The 9,726-nt window shown below is 41.2% G+C and overlaps 1 long non-coding RNA gene across 1 annotated transcript; it reads left to right on the top strand.

Annotated features, from left to right (window-relative positions):
• Positions 1-263: 263 nt before the first annotated feature.
• LOC128011388 (uncharacterized) lies at positions 264-2,049 on the top strand. Its single transcript, XR_008182546.1, has 3 exons — positions 264-721; positions 1,069-1,765; positions 1,851-2,049. It is a non-coding gene; the product is annotated as an uncharacterized LOC128011388 (long non-coding RNA).
• Positions 2,050-9,726: the final 7,677 nt, after the last annotated feature.

The raw sequence follows: 9,726 nt of genomic DNA, 5'->3' as shown, positions 1-9,726 counted from the left end.
AATTACCTGTGTACATTAAAAAAAATGATCAGGAAACCACACAGCCCTCTAACTCAGGTGATCCGTAGAGTGTCTGAAGTTCACAATCAAAAACATAGCGTTGAAGTCAAGTGGCCAAAAACGCAAGTAAATATAGAGCATAGAAATGGGCCTGTACCTGACTTGTTTGAAGGGGATGTTCTTCAATTCAGAGAACTGGTAATGAATGGTGTGCACATCAGAATTACAGGAGACAATTGTGTTAGAATCAATCAGATTGTTGCTTTGGTGGAAAATATTATTGTCTATAAAGGCCAGGAGTACATCATCTACCGTGAATTTGCAAAGATGGGGACATTTTTTAATTACCCAGTTGATTCTAAAGAAGTAGGAGTATTTGTAGTGTCAAATTTGTCTTCAGATCTAAAATGTACAAGGCTGAATGACGTATTCAAATATTTCAGGATGCCATATGGGGAACAGGGCAGTTTTATTGTCATTCCCCTTTTACATCAAAAATAACTTTTAATCCCCCACACCCCCCAACCCCATCCCTCAGTGTATTTCATAGTGAGCTTCATTAAGACAAATGAAGTGGAGGTGGTGCCAGGTGTGTGGGTGGAAGGAGAGGTCTGTAAATGGCCTAACTACAAACCCGATGCCATGTTGAAGGCCATCAAGAACTGTGAGATGCCTAAGGAGACCTGGACAAGTTATGACATCAGGGTTCTTTACAAAGCAAGTAAGTGTTCACTTTAATCCATTGTTCATGGTTCAAGACTCAATTAAGCCACTTTTTTATGTATTTCTTAAAATGTAAATGTAACTGTAACACCTGTTTTTTTTTAAGTGTCAACATAAGAGCAAGCCTTATTAGCATGATGCACATCATGAACTTTAATGACAATTATGTTTATGACTGGTGTCATTAAGTGTATTTATTTGTTTTTTGTAATGTAAAGTTGACACTGGGATGCAGACATTACAAGAACCTAATGATTTAATAGATAACAATCATGATCTTATCTCACAACCGCAATACCGGCTTGGGTAAAGCTTTGTTTTTCACTTTGTTCCCATTCTTGACAGAGAGCTTTAGTGAGGCAAGGTTGAAACTTCGCAGGGCAGAAGATGACACAGACCTCCAGTCAGAAGCAGAGGAGGGGAGGCCAAAAAAAAGAAAAACCAAGTATGTCGCAAATCTGCTGAATGTGTTGCACTCAGATTTTGCTCAGTTTGTCTACATAATGTTTGTCTTTAAACTAAGGCATGTAAAAAGATTTAAGCATTTAAGTTGCCAAATTTCTGTAAGAAGTATCACTGAAAAAATTGTATGTGGGGTAGTTGGTGAGAAACCGTAACTGTGGGATTTAATTTACTTCAAAACCTTAGTTTTATTCATGGATGGGTCTCTTCATAGTAGGCAGTGTAAATGGGCCTTACACGGCTGTAGGGTTGTAAATAATTTTAGTTTTTTCTCTTCAAAGACCAAACCAGCACTTCCTCTCGAGTCAGGAGGAGTCTGATGAGGAGCCTGTGACGCCCAAACTAGTCCTCCCTAAGGTCCCCTCCATTCCACCTCTGCCGTCACTGTTGCGTGATGCCATTTCCTCATCAGATGAAATATCTCCTCCAGCTAGTAAACTTGCCTCTCTGCTGCCGTTTCACGCCCTTGGACCTCCTGAGCCATCCTACCATCTTCCCTCTCAATCGTCTCGCCACCGTGGAACTCCTGAGCCATTCCATCTTGCCCCTCATGCTGCTTCTGAGATGGACCTGCACTCTGGTGAGACCTTATGCTCTATTTCCATTTACAATTCATTTCTATGTTACAGCTGGCAAGGAATTAACCGTTTTTGTTCTGGTTTCAGCATTACTACGAGAGATCATTGCCAAGCAGGAGGTGATGTGTGATATGCAAAGAAATCTGCTGCGGATTGTTCAGGATCTCTCTTCTACACCTACACCACATGGACACCACATGGACGGAAGTTTCCTGCCGTTGAGGGATGCTGAGTCTCTTTTGGCGCTAGACCGCGACATTAAGACAAACCCAGAGAAGAGAAAGGACTTGGTAATAATTACTTTTATCATTAGTAGAAGGATTTATATATATATATATATATATATATATATATATATATATATATATATATATATTTATTAGGGGTGTAACGGTACGTGTATTCGTACCAGACCGTTTTGGTACATGTAGAACATAGTAGTGTTCTGTAGCTTTAAATCTGAGCAGACTATGATACTCCAGCTTGCTTATACGCATGCGCTAGTTGGTGCTATGTTGTTGAAGTTTGTACACTGTGTATTGAACTCCTGCATGTCTCATAGTAAAGATACTGTTGTTAAAAGGATCTTTGCCTTGCCACTCGTCATTGCATGGTGTCAGAAGTGGTCTGCACAGAATCGTAAGAGCAGCGAGAAAATGATCTATTCCGAACGAGCATCCACACAGTAAGCCATCGTTATTCATCGCACAATAAATCATGGCTGAAGGGTTCCGCAGACCCGATCCTCTTGTATTTGATGGCAATATCGCCGAAAATTGGCGTGTGTTTGAGCAGGAATTCGATATATTCATTACTGCTGCACACTCTGAGAAAAAGCCTCGCACGAAAGCATTCATACTGCTTAATTTGGCCGGCTCGGAAGAAATTCGTCTATAAACCCGCTATATATACAGGCGATGGAGAAAACCGACGAATAATTACTCCGGCTGAATCACGCGAGGACCCGGAATGTCTAAAACGTAAGTTTCACGAACTTTGCAGTCCACAAACAAACATAACGATGGAAAGACACAAATTTAATTCAAGAAACCAAAAGCCAGGAGAAACAATAGAGGCATATGTAAGCAACCTACGAAACAAGGCACAGAGTTGCAGGTTTGGAGATTTACAGGAAGAATTGATAAGAGATCGACTCGTGTGTGGGATACTCAACGATGGAATGAGAAAACTCCTGTTGCGTGACAATGAGCTAACATTGACAAAAGCCATTGAAATATGTCAAATACATGAACTTACTGACCAGCACACTAAAACACTAGCTGGACCAAAGCAAAACTTGACAAATGTGGATAGTGTTCAACAAACGGTAAAAAGAAAACCGTTTCGTACTCCCAAACACAGATTAGACAAGTTTACCCCGCAACAAATTCATAATTGCAGCAATTGTGGAAGCAACCATGAGGCAAAACGGGAGAAATGTCCTGCATATGGCCAGCAATGTCACAGGTGCAACAAATGGAAACGCTTCCAAAAATGCTGCAAATCAGTGAAAATTCAGCGCACACGAAATCTAAAAAAGACTGTAAATCAAATTGATGTTACTAAAGCTTCAAATAGTAGCAAAGACTCATTCTTTATAGATGGAGTTGCGGTTAAACATCAAAAGGTGGCCGGAATTGATTCAAAACAGTTAAAGAAACCAATGGAAAGCCTCTCGAACTAAAGATCGACACAGGAGCCTCATGTAACATCATGTCTTTGCAGACATTCGCACAGGTAAAGCAAGATGAAAACCTTCAGGTGTCACGCCATGTGAAGCTTGTTGCGTATGGTGGAGAGGAGATCCAAACTGCTGGATCAACCGTGTTATCTTGCAATCTGAGTGACCAGACCAACTCTCTACAGTTCTATGTAGAGCAAAAAAATTTACAGCCATTGCTCGGACTGTCTGACTGTCTTCAGATGGGCCATTTCTCTCAATAATGCAGTCCACCAAGTCAGCGTAAAATAAAACTCAAGTTTTGTCCAGCAGCTTAACACAGAATATGCAGATCTCTTCCGAGATGAAATAGGAAAGCTTCCCGTAACGCACTGCATGAAACTGGACAAAGAAGCTCAACCTGTTGTCCGTCCAGCACGCAGAATTCCTGCAGCAATGCAACACAAGGTAAAAGCAGAGTTGGAAAGAATGGTCGCTATGGGAGTAATCACTCCTGTGTCTGAGCCAACTGATTGGGTGTCATCTATGGTGGCGACTCACAAGAAAAACTCAGATGAAATAAGACTGTGCATTGACCCTAGGGACCTAAACAAGTTCCTAAAACGTCCGCATCACCCCATGCGCACAGTGGAAGAAGTGGCAGCGCAGATGCCAAACTCCACAGTATTCTCTGTGCTCGACGCAAAAAGCTCCTTTTGGCAGATTGCGCTGGATCACAAGTCCTCCCTCCTCACTACGTTCAGTACGCCATTTGGAAGATTCCGATTTCTAAGGATGCCCTTTGGCATTAATTCGGCCAGCGAGGTCTTTCAGCGCGCTATGGAGCAGATCTTTGCTGGCTACCCGTGCGCAGTCATAGTCCATGACATCATGTGGGAGGTAATGGCGAGCAGGAACACGATGCAAACCTAAGAAAAGTTTTGGACCGTGCTCGTGAAGTGAACTTGAGGCTGAACCCTCAAAAGTGCAAATTTCGCCTTAGTGAGGTGAGCTATGTCGGTCATATTTTCACAAGCAAAGGACTACAACCTGACTCAGCAAAAACAAAAGAAATCACAGAAATGCCGGCACCAGACAACGTTACTGCGCTGCAGCGCTTCCTAGGCATGATTAACTACTTAGGAAAATTCATATTGAACCTTAGTGAGCTGTCTGCCCTTCTGCGCGAGCTGACCTGTAAAAACACAGAGTGGTGCTGGTTTAAACAGCATCAGGACGCTTTTGAAGTTCTGAAGCACAGGATTTCTAGTCCACCTACTTTAAAATATTATGAAGTCCTTAAACCCGTCACACTCACCTGTGATGCCTCCCAGTTCGGACTCGGAGCTGCGTGTCTTCAAGAAGGTGCTCCTGTTGCGTACGATTCACGTACTCTGACGCAAACAGAAGTTACGCACAGATAGAAAAAGAACTTCTGGCTGTTGTATTTGCGTGCACCAAATTCAATGACTACATATATGGTAAACAAATTCATATCGAAACTGACCATCAGCCATTGGTTACCATCCTTAACAAGCCTATCCACACAGCTCCAGCAAGGCTGCAACGCATGATGCTAAGATTGCAGAAATACGACTTCACAATCACATACAAGAAAGGAAAACATATGTTCCTTGCCGACACATTGTCACGTTCCCCCAGAGACTCACCAGACGAACACACAGATGACGGAGCTGACTTCGAAGTTATGTCAGTTCAACACATCTCATCTTCCAGACTGAAGGAGTTGCAAACTCATACTGCACAGGATCCAGTCCTTCAACCTCTCTGCAGTATAATCAAGTCAGGGTGGCCCTGTAGCCAATCAAAGCTGCCAGCGGAAATTCGTGAGTATTTTCCCTTCAGGGATGAGCTCACAGTCGATGAAGATATACTCATGAAGGGACAGAGAACGGTTATTCCAGAATCACTACGCAGTGAGTATATCACCATTATTCACAGAGGTCATCCAGGCCTTGATGCGACCAAACGCAGGGCACGGGGCATTGTATTCTGGCCTTCTTTAACTAAAGACATTGAAAAGGAGGTACTATCATGCTCTGTCTGTAACAGTATGAAACCCCATCAACAAAAAGAGCCTCTACGCTTACATCACATCCCAGATCTTCCATGGTCAAGTGTGGCCACGGATATCTTTGACTGGAATGGTCAACACTACCTCGTAGTAGGTGACTCATATTCGGGATGGTTCGAAATTGATCTGCTTCGTGACCTGTCCTCCAGCACAGTAATCACAAAACTCAAAAGGCACTTTTCTGTTCATGGGAGTCCACACAAAGTCTTTTCAGACAACGGTACCCAGTTTACAAGCCAACAGTTCAAAGAATTTGCTGCTGCTTGGGATTTTACACATCCTACTAGTAGCCCTGAATATCCACAAGCTAACGGGCTGCAAAACATCTAATGGGGAAATCCAAGAGGGACGGTTCTGATGTTTTTCAAAACTTGCTCACCCTCAGGAATGTTCCACGTGACCAGACACTGGGTTCACCAGCAGAGAGATTAATGTCGAGACAGACGCGCACATCTCTGCCAATCAGCAAGTCCATTCTGGTGCCAGCCTCAAAGAATAACGTTGCTGTCAAGAATCAGATCTCAAAAAAAGAGACATTGTCAAAAGGCATACTATGACAAGTCTAGCAGAACTCTCCGACCACTCTTACAAGGAGAGGTGGTGAGATTTGCAACGTCATAAGGCCATGACCGAATTGGACTTGTCAAACAGCTCTGCGATGAACCAAGATCATATCTTGTTGAGGTTGAAGGAAGAGAATACAGACGAAATCGAAAACATATCCTTCCTGTCGCAGAGCCACCACCACAAAAGTTAGACCACAGCGAAATGTCGCTTCCCTTTGTTCAAACCCCCTCTGCTGAATCTAAGCACAAATTCTTCACTCCAAATGAGTTTAAAAACAATGCACCCCACAAGGAACCGAGAAGAAACCCCTGAATGAACATGAACATTCAACAAAAGTTCTTTCTACAGCTCTATATGTGACCAGAGCAGGTCGCATTTGCAAACCAAACCCAAAGTACCTGGAATGAAAAACAATAATTTTAAAAAGAAAGACAGAAAAGAAAGTTCTGTAATTCAGTAACAAAATGTTCAATTTATAAATGTTAACATTATAACTGATGTTACAATGTGAGTTAACAAATGTTGTGTTAATTGCCTTTTTACTCTCAGCTCAAGTAATCTGTTTAATGTGTTTCCTATGAAAAAAAAAAAACTTTGAGTTAACTTTAATATAAGAAACTGTTCATTAAGGAATAACTGTCAAAGTTAAAGAAGGAGGATGTAGAACATAGTAGTGTTCTGTAGCTTTAAATCTGAGCAGACTATGATACTCCAGCTTGCTTATACGCATGCGCTAGTTGGTGCTACGTTGTTGAAGTTTGTACACTGTGTATTGAACTCCTGCATGTCTCATAGTAAAGATACTGTTGTTAAAAGGATCTTTGCCTTGCCACTCGTCATTCTGCAGTACAGGGGTTTCGGTACGGTGCACGTGTGTACCGAATTACTAAATGCAATATTTTGTGTGCGCAACATTTTCATGTTTCCAAACAAACATATTAAGTGGCGGAAATCTCCGCGTTCAGCGCAAATCCCGCCCTGCAGCTGATTCTAAGGCCGGTGACACACTGGCTGCGTGGCGTGAGCGTATCGTTTCTGCTGTGTGTCAGTTGCGTGACGACTGCCTCGCGTTTTCTTTGTCTTTACACACCAGAATCATGCCTGACGCGGCGCTGCTGCTACTTTGGGTGACATAGAGGGAGACCGCCGACAGACCAAGGCAAGGCAAGGCAAGTTTATTTATACAGCACATTTCGTACACAATGGTAATTCATAGTGCTTTACATAAAAGAAAGTAAAATAATCATGAAGAAAAATAATAACAAAAATAAAACAAGCAATTTTAAAACTTTTAAAATGATTAAAACATTTAAAAACAGTTAGAAAATGATTTTACATAATAATAATAATAAAACAGTGAAAATATAGTGCAATCAGTTCGGACATTGCACAGTGCTCATTCAACAAATGCACAGCTAAAAAGATGCGTCTAGATTTAAATGTGACTAGTGTTTTAGCACATCTGATCTCTTCTGGAAGCTGATTCCAGCTGCGGGTGGCATAATAACTAAAGGCAGACTCCCCTTGTTTTGTGTGAACCCTTGGTATTTCTAACTGACTCGATCCTAATGATCTGAGTGCTCTGTTAGGCTTATATTCAGTGAACATATCTGCAATATATTTCGGTCCTAGGTCATTTAGTGACTTATATACGAGTAAAAGTGCTTTAAAATCAATCCTAAATGTAACTGGAAGCCAGTGTAAGGACCTGAGGACTGGTGTGATATGCTCAGATCTTCTGGTTCTGGATGAGCTGCAGCTGTCTAATGCTCTTTTTGGGAAGGCCAGTGAGGAGCCCATTACAATAGTCCACCCTGCTGGTGATAAAGGCATGAACTAGTTTCTCCAAGTCTTGACTGGAAACAAAACATCTAATTCTTGCAATGTTATTTAAATGATAGTATGCTGATTTAGTTACTGCTTTGACATGACTACTGAAACTAAGGTCTGTCTCCAGAATCACACCAAGATTCCTGACTTGTTTTTTAGTTGTATGACCCCTAGAGTCAAGGTATGCATTCACCTTGAACACTTCATCTTTGTTTCCAAATGCAATGACTTCAGTCTTTTCCTTGTTTAACTGAAGATAGTTCTGGCACATCCAACTATTAATTTCCTCAATGCATTGGCAGAGGGAGTCAATGGGGCTGTAGTCATTTGGAGATAAGGCTAGGTAAATCTGGGTATCATCAGCATAGATGTGATAGGCAATTTGGTTCTTTCTCATTATTTGACTTAGTGGAAGCATATGCAGGCTAAACAAGAGCGGTGCAAGAATTGAGCCCTGTGGGACTCCGCATGTCATGGATGTCCACTTAGACTTATACTCTCCTAGACTCATAATAGCACATAATAACACATAATAGCCTCTCCCTTCTAAGTATGATCTGAACCATTTGAGTACCATCCCAGAAAGCCCGTCCCAGTTTTCCAGTCTCTCTAGTAGTATGTTATGATCGACAGTGTCAAACGCAGCACTGAGATCTAGCAATACCAGCACCGATATTTTGCCAGAGTCACAATTTAAGCGAATATCATTTATTATCTTAATGAGTGCTGTCTCTGTGCTGTGATGCGGTCGGAAACCAGATTGAAAATTATCCAGGTATCCATTTGAGTTTAAGAATTTGTTCAGCTGATTAAAAACTACCTTTTCTATAATTTTGCATATAAAAGGAAGATTAGATATTGGTCTAAAATTGCTCAAAAATGTGTTATCAAGATTGGTCTTTTTCAGGAGGGGCTTTACAACTGCAGTTTTTAGGGAGTTTGGAAATGTCCCAGAAAGAAGTGAGGCGTTCACCACTTCTAAGAGATCTGCTTTTAAGCAGTCAAGCACACTTTTGAAAAAAGATGTGGGAAGTGTGTCAAGACAATAGGTTGATGATTTTAGGGATCTGCACAATGTCTTCCAGAATTTTGCTATCAATTGTTTCAAAAATAGACATAGTATCTTTTTGATATTTTGGCTGAATCTGTCTGACCTCTGCATTACTTGAGGATGTGCTAATCACCTTCCTGATATTGATGATCTTCTCAGAAAAGAAAGAAGCAAACTCATTGCATTTGCTGTCTGAGAGCATTTCACTGGGAATCTGACTTGGGGGGTTTGTCAGTCTCTCAACAGTGGCAAAAAGAGTACAAGTGTTATTTAAGTTACTGTTTATAAGGTTTGAGAAGAAGTTCTGTCTAGCTGTGGCTAGTTTCACATTAAAAGCATGAAGGATGTCTTTATAGATGCTATAGTGAATTTCAAGTTTCGTCTTCCTCCACATCCTCTTTGCTTTTCTGCATTGTCTTTTCATAGTCTGAACTGCTGTTGATCTTCTCCAAACTGATTTCTGTCTGTTTGTTTTCTTACCGACTATTATTGGTGCAATATAGGCTTGGGCGGTAATACGGTAATATGGTATACCGCGGGAAAAATAGCAACGGTATCAGTTCCAATACCGTCATACCCTTAAAAAAAAAAAAATATAAAAAAAACAAAAAAAAAAAAAAACAATGCACTTATATAGGAGACAATGATTTAATATTAAATATAATTTATTTAATGCCTAAAAATGTGTATGCGTGGTTGTCATCGTGTGACAATGAGACGAGGAGAAAGCGAGAGGAGGGGAAAAGATGGCGAGTTGCGC

Source organism: Carassius gibelio, chromosome B23 (assembly GCF_023724105.1).
Source record: "Carassius gibelio isolate Cgi1373 ecotype wild population from Czech Republic chromosome B23, carGib1.2-hapl.c, whole genome shotgun sequence".
NCBI classification, from domain to species: Eukaryota; Metazoa; Chordata; class Actinopteri; order Cypriniformes; family Cyprinidae; genus Carassius; species Carassius gibelio.
This window is presented reverse-complemented; position numbering and strand designations above follow the sequence as displayed.